Raw genomic sequence first — 7,500 nt, 5'->3', positions numbered from 1 at the left:
TCGGCCATGCAGCAGCGACCCGATTTCTTGGTGTAGGGCGCCGTGGAGGCACGCGGCGTCCCAGAATCCCCGAAGCGAGGTTCGAACCCAGGAACGTCATAGGCCCCTCGCGGCTGCAGCAGCGACGAGCTTGCGTGGCGTAGGGCGCCGTGGTGGCAGGCGAGCATCGAACCGAGGACTGAGTCCTCGAGGCTGGCCGGAGAACACAGGAGCGTCGTCATCGTCCTCGCGGCGGCGGCGTAGGGCGCCGTGGTGGCCCGCGGCATCTCAGGTGGGCCTAAAACAATTAAGCTAGGTTCGAACCCAGGACGGAGTCCGGACCGAGTCCCCGCGATTAAGAACGCGGTCCCCCGCCCGCCCGCCCGCCCACACACGCCAGATCTCCGTCCTGCCCCCACCCCCACCCCCGTCCTGACACTACGACCCCGGGTCAAGTGCGGCGTGTCCCGAACCGGCAGGAGGCCTCATACTTGCCGATTGCCGGTTCGGCCGCGCACTCGGACCTGCTCCCAAAGTCCTCCCCATAGTAGGTCTGGACCCCCCTTATCTCAGCATTTGTCTTGCGCGGGCGGAAGGCGATTTTCTCCCCGACGAGAGGCTTGCCGGCCGCCAAGGCCCGGGACGTCTGCGGCAAAAGTCCGACGGCGCGTGGTAGCTCAGAAGGCTGTTTCGGTGAAAGAGTCCTGCGGTAATGGCGCCTTCTTAATAATAGTAACTTGAATAAAAATAACATAAGACAACACGAATAACGGGAGTAGAAGAAGAAGAATTAGGGAGGAAGAAAGCGTAATATAGTGAAGTAGATGGTTTTGTATTCTTATGAGTTGTTTGATTTTGAGTGAGTGAGTGGGATGTGTTGTTTTGGTTGCGTCCTATGTTTTTCTTTTATGGTTCTGTTGTGTCTTATTCTTTTTGTTGTGCCCTCTAATTATTCTTTTTCTGTCTCACTGTGTTGATGTATCGCATTGTTTTGTTGTGTCTTATGTTCTTGTACCTTATTGTAGGTCACTGCCACCGGGGATAAAATCATTTGCAGTCAATAACAAATAATAAAAATAATAATATGGTTAAGTATTTGTAAATCATTAAAATTGGGCTTGCGGTGCCCCGTCTCGAAAGAAATCATCGTATAGCCGTTAACGCATTAAAAGTAAGTCATGTAAGAGACTACGCCTGTGTTTGATGGGTTGTATTGGGACGGTCGCTTCCTGAGGCCAATTCAGACGGCGAGTATAGTTACGGGGCTGCTTCGAAGCACGAGACCGTGCCGTGATAGCGCCTTCCTAAGAATAAGAAATAGAACGAATATAACTTCAGCGGCTAAGTCCGAAATATTCCAAAATGCAGTAAAATATTCTTAATTGAAAAAAAATGGGCTTGCTGTGCACAATAATGCCGTTAATTGTCTAAAAATAAATTTCCGAAATTTAACTCAAAAGTCATGGCTCTGCGGCTATGTCCCGTGGTGCTTGGAACTTGAAATCAGTTCTGCGGCTATGTCCGACCGTGCGTGTTAGTTGAGTCGCTTCAGCGGCTAAGTCCGAAAATTTCCAAAATGCAGAAAAATATACATAATTGAAGAAAGTTGGCCTTGCTGTGCTTAATAATATCGTTAATAGATTAAAAATAAATTTCCGCTGTGTTAGGTGGGCCTTACTTGGACGGTACGAATTCTGCGGCTATGTCCCGTGGTGCGTGGTACTTGAAACCAGTTCTGCGGCTATGTCCGACCGTGCGTGTTAGTTGAGTCGCTTCAGCGGCTAAGTCCAAAAAATTTCCAAAATGCAGAAAAATACACATAATTGAAGAAAATTGGGCTTGCTGTGCTTAATAATATCGTTAATAGATTAAAAATAAATTTCCGCTGTGTTAGCTGGGCCTTACTTGGACGGTACGAATTCTGCGGCTATGTCCGACCGTGCGTGTTAGTTGAGTCGCTTCAGCGGCTAAGTCAAAAAATTTCCAAAATGCAGAAAAATACACATAATTGAAGAAAATTGGGCTTGCTGTGCATAGTAATGCCGTTAATTGACTAAAAATAAATTTCCGCTGTGTTAGGTGGGCCTTACTTGGACGGTACGAATTCTGCGGCTATGTCCCGTGGTGCGTGGTACTTGAAACCAGTTCTGCGGCTATGAACCACCGTGCGTGTTACTTGAGTCGCTTCAGCGGCTAAGTCCGAAAATTTCCAAAATGCAGAAAAATATACATAATTGAAGAAAGTTGGCCTTGCTGTGCTTAATAATATCGTTAATAGATTAAAAATAAATTTCCGCTGTGTTAGCTGGGCCTTACTTGGACGGTACGAATTCTGCGGCTATGTCCCGTGGTGCGTGGTACTTGAAACCAGTTCTGCGGCTATGTCCGACCGTGCGTGTTAGTTGAGTCGCTTCAGCGGCTAAGTCCGAAAATTTCCAAAATGCAGAAAAATATTCATAATTGAAGAAAGTTGGCCTTGCTGTGCATAGTAATGCCGTTAATTGACTAAAAATAAATTTCCGCTGTGTTAGCTGGGCCTTACTTGGACGGTACGAATTCTGCGGCTATGTCCCGTGGTGCGTGGTACTTGAAACCAGTTCTGCGGCTATGTCCGACCGTGCGTGTTAGTTGAGTCGCTTCAGCGGCTAAGTCCAAAAAATTTCCAAAATGCAGAAAAATACACATAATTGAAGAAAATTGGGCTTGCTGTGCATAGTAATGCCGTTAATTGACTAAAAATAAATTTCCGCTGTGTTAGGTGGGCCTTACTTGGACGGTACGAATTCTGCGGCTATGTCCCGTGGTGCGTGGTACTTGAAACCAGTTCTGCGGCTATGTCCGACCGTGCGTGTTAGTTGAGTCGCTTCAGCGGCTAAGTCCAAAAAATTTCCAAAATGCAGAAAAATACACATAATTGAAGAAAATTGGGCTTGCTGTGCTTAATAATATCGTTAATAGATTAAAAATAAATTTCCGCTGTGTTAGCTGGGCCTTACTTGGACGGTACGAATTCTGCGGCTATGTCCCGTGGTGCGTGGTACTTGAAATCAGTTCTGCGGCTATGTCCCACCGTGCGTGTTACTTGAGTCGCTTCAGCGGCTAAGTCCGAAAATTTCCAAAATGCAGAAAAATATACATAATTGAAGAAAGTTGGCCTTGCTGTGCTTAATAATATCGTTAATAGATTCAAAATAAATTTCCGCTGTGTTAGGTGGGCCTTACTTGGACGGTACGAATTCTGCGGCTATGTCCCGTGGTGCGTGGTACTTGAAACCAGTTCTGCGGCTATGTCCGACCGTGCGTGTTAGTTGAGTCGCTTCAGCGGCTAAGTCCGAAAATTTCCAAAATGCAGAAAAATATTCATAATTGAAGAAAGTTGGCCTTGCTGTGCATAGTAATGCCGTTAATTGACTAAAAATAAATTTCCGCTGTGTTAGCTGGGCCTTACTTGGACGGTACGAATTCTGCGGCTATGTCCCGTGGTGCGTGGTACTTGAAACCAGTTCTGCGGCTATGTCCGACCGTGCGTGTTAGTTGAGTCGCTTCAGCGGCTAAGTCCAAAAAATTTCCAAAATGCAGAAAAATACACATAATTGAAGAAAATTGGGCTTGCTGTGCATAGTAATGCCGTTAATTGACTAAAAATAAATTTCCGCTGTGTTAGGTGGGCCTTACTTGGACGGTACGAATTCTGCGGCTATGTCCCGTGGTGCGTGGTACTTGAAACCAGTTCTGCGGCTATGTCCCACCGTGCGTGTTACTTGAGTCGCTTCAGCGGCTAAGTCCGAAAATTTCCAAAATGCAGAAAAATATACATAATTGAAGAAAGTTGGCCTTGCTGTGCTTAATAATATCGTTAATAGATTAAAAATAAATTTCCGCTGTGTTAGGTGGGCCTTACTTGGACGGTACGAATTCTGCGGCTATGTCCCGTGGTGCGTGGTACTTGAAACCAGTTCTGCGGCTATGTCCGACCGTGCGTGTTAGTTGAGTCGCTTCAGCGGCTAAGTCCAAAAAATTTCCAAAATGCAGAAAAATACACATAATTGAAGAAAATTGGGCTTGCTGTGCTTAATAATATCGTTAATAGATTAAAAATAAATTTCCGCTGTGTTAGCTGGGCCTTACTTGGACGGTACGAATTCTGCGGCTATGTCCCGTGGTGCGTGGTACTTGAAACCAGTTCTGCGGCTATGTCCGACCGTGCGTGTTAGTTGAGTCGCTTCAGCGGCTAAGTCCGAAAATTTCCAAAATGCAGAAAAATATTCATAATTGAAGAAAGTTGGCCTTGCTGTGCATAGTAATGCCGTTAATTGACTAAAAATAAATTTCCGCTGTGTTAGGTGGGCCTTACTTGGACGGGACGAATTCTGCGGCTATGTCCCGTGGTGCGTGGTACTTGAAATCAGTTCTGCGGCTATGTCCGACCGTGCGTGTTAGTTGAGTCGCTTCAGCGGCTAAGTCCAAAAAATTAACAAAATGCAGAAAAATATACATAATTGAAGAAAGTTGGCCTTGCTGTGCTTAATAATATCGTTAATAGATTAAAAATAAATTTCCGCTGTGTTAGGTGGGCCTTACTTGGACGGTACGAATTCTGCGGCTATGTCCCGTGGTGCGTGGTACTTGAAATCAGTTCTGCGGCTATGTCCCACCGTGCGTGTTACTTGAGTAGCTTCAGCGGCTAAGTCCGAAAATTTCCAAAATGCAGAAAAATATACATAATTGAAGAAAGTTGGCCTTGCTGTGCTTAATAATATCGTTAATAGATTAAAAATAAATTTCCGCTGTGTTAGGTGGGCCTTACTTGGACGGTACGAATTCTGCGGCTATGTCCCGTGGTGCGTGGTACTTGAAACCAGTTCTGCGGCTATGTCCGACCGTGCGTGTTAGTTGAGTCGCTTCAGCGGCTAAGTCCAAAAAATTTCCAAAATGCAGAAAAATACACATAATTGAAGAAAATTGGGCTTGCTGTGCATAGTAATGCCGTTAATTGACTAAAAATAAATTTCCGCTGTGTTAGCTGGGCCTTACTTGGACGGTACGAATTCTGCGGCTATGTCCCGTGGTGCGTGGTACTTGAAACCAGTTCTGCGGCTATGTCCCACCGTGCGTGTTACTTGAGTCGCTTCAGCGGCTAAGTCCGAAAATTTCTAAAGTGCAGAAAAATATTAAATAAAGCGGTTATATAAGTAAGTATGTGTATGTATTCTAACATATACAAAATTTAGTATGATCGGAAATGATTAAGGAAGAGAAAAACTTAATTAAAATTTCTGGCGGCAGCCGAAGGGCCATCCGCCGGTGTCCGCGGCTCTGCCTCTTCCGTGACTGACGAATGCTGAGATAAGGGGGGTCCAGACTATAGTATATGAGCTTGGCGAGCGAGGCTCTCCTCGAGCAGGGGGAAGTCTGAGATTGGACTACCGGCCGCCGGGGACCCTGTCGCCGGCAGGCCATTCGCGCTTCCGCCCCGCGTTGGCTGAGGCAGTTTAGGGCAAGAGTGGCACAAGTGCACCGACCGCCGTGTCCTTTGGGGTCGGCGCCCGTCACCCCGCTCAGTGGCCGGCGAAGACCGGCCGAGTCTCGGGTTCGAGTCGGCACAGGACACTGAGTGCAAGAGTGACACAAGTAACGGCGTTCACGGGCGGCCTCTGGGAGATTGCCCTCAGTACCACCGGGCAACGCGGGGGACTGCAGGCCTCGACCCGCGCCGCTCGATCCCCGTTTAGGGCAAGAGTGGCACAAGTGCACCGACCGCCGTGTCCTTTGGGGTCGGCGCCCGTCACCCCGCTCAGTGGCCGGCGAAGACTGGTCGAGTCTCGGGTTCGAGTCGGCACTCGAGCCTGAGTGCAAGAGTGGCACAAGTGATGGTCTTCACGGGCGGCCTCTGGGAAGCTGCCCCTAGTACCAGCGGACAACAGCGAGGGACTGCAGGCCTCGGCCCGCGCTACTTGCGACCGTTTAGGGCAAGAGGGGCACAAGTGTATCGACCGCCGTGTAATTTGTGGTCAACCCGCGCTGTTGCCTGCGAAGACCGGCCGAGTCTCGGGTTCGAGTCGGCACAGGGCACTGAGTGCAAGAGTGACACAAGTAACGGCCTTCACGGGCGGCCTCTGGGAGATTGCCCTCAGTACCACCGGGCAACGCGGGGGACTGCAGGCCTCGTCCCGCGCCGCTCGATCCCCGTTTAGGGCAAGAGTGGCACATGTGCACCGATCGCCGTCTTCAACGGGGTCGGCGCCCGTCAACCCGCGCAGTGGCCGGCGGAGGCTCCGGTTCGAGTCGGCACTCGATTCCGAGTGCAAGAGTGGCACACGTGACGGCCTTCACGGGCGGCCTCTGGGAAGCTGCACTTAGTACCAGCGGACAACCGCGGGGGAATGCTTTCCTCGGCCCGGTGTACTTGCAACCGTTTAGTGCAAGTGGGGCACAAATGCACCGACCGCCGAGTCCATCGGGGTTGGCGCACGTCAACACGCGCGGTGTCCGGCGGAGGCTCGGGCTCGAGTCGGCCCTCGACTACGAGTGCAAGAGTGGCACATGTGACGGCCTTTACAGGTGGCTTCTGTGAGCCGGCCCTTAGTACCAGCGTGCATCCGCGGGAGACTGAAGACCTCTCCCCGCGCTGCTCGAACCCCGTTTAGGGCAAGAGGGGCACATGTGCACCGATCGCCGTCTTCATCGGGGACGGCGCCCGTCAACCCACGCAGTGGCCGGCGGAGGCTCCGGTTCGAGTCGGCACTCGATTCCGAGTGCAAGAGCGGCACACGTGACGGCCTTCACGGGCGGCCTCTGGGAAGCTGCACTTAGAACCAGCGCGCATCCGCCGGGGGACTGCTGGCCTCGGCCCGCTCTACTTGCAACCGTTTAGGGCAAGTGGAGCACAAGTGCACCGACCGCCGTGTCCATCGGGGTTGGCGCACGTCATCACGCGCGGTGTCCGGCGGAGACTCGGGCTCGAGTCGGCACTCATCTACGAGTGCAAGAGTGGCACATGTGAAGGCCTTAACGGGCGGCCTCTGGGAAGCTGCACTTAGAACGAGCGCGCATCCGCCGGGGACTGAATTCCTCTCCCCGCGCTGCTCGAACCCCGTTTAGGGCATGGGGGGCACATGTGCACCGATCGCCGTCTTCATCGGGGTCGGCGCCCGTCAACCCACGCAGTGGCCGGCGGAGGCTCCGGTTCGAGTCGGCACTCGATTCCGAGTGCAAGAGTGGCACAAGTGATGGCCTTCACGGGCGGCCTCTCGGAAGCTGCACTTAGAACGAGCGCGCATCCGCCGGGGACTGAATTCCTCTCCCCGCGCTGCTCGAACCCCGTTTAGGGCAAGAGGGGCACAAGTGTACAGAAGTCCGTCTCCTGGGGAATCGCGTGCTCGGCTGCCCTCAATGGACAGGCAGAAGCAGGGGTCTGCTCGTAGGTGACTCGGCACTCGAGTGCAAGATTGGCGCAAGTGACGACTTCTCGTGCGGTCACGGTGAGGCTGCCGGCGGTGTCTCTGGCTTCTGCCGCATATA

The sequence above is a fragment of the Zootermopsis nevadensis genome, unplaced genomic scaffold (genome assembly GCF_977971745.1).
Source record: "Zootermopsis nevadensis isolate Lab colony 2312 unplaced genomic scaffold, Znev_1.0 Znev_ptg000243l, whole genome shotgun sequence".
In the NCBI taxonomy this organism is placed as follows: Eukaryota; Metazoa; Arthropoda; class Insecta; order Blattodea; family Termopsidae; genus Zootermopsis; species Zootermopsis nevadensis.
The sequence above is the reverse complement of the archived record's forward strand: the minus strand, read 5'-3'. Positions refer to the sequence as shown.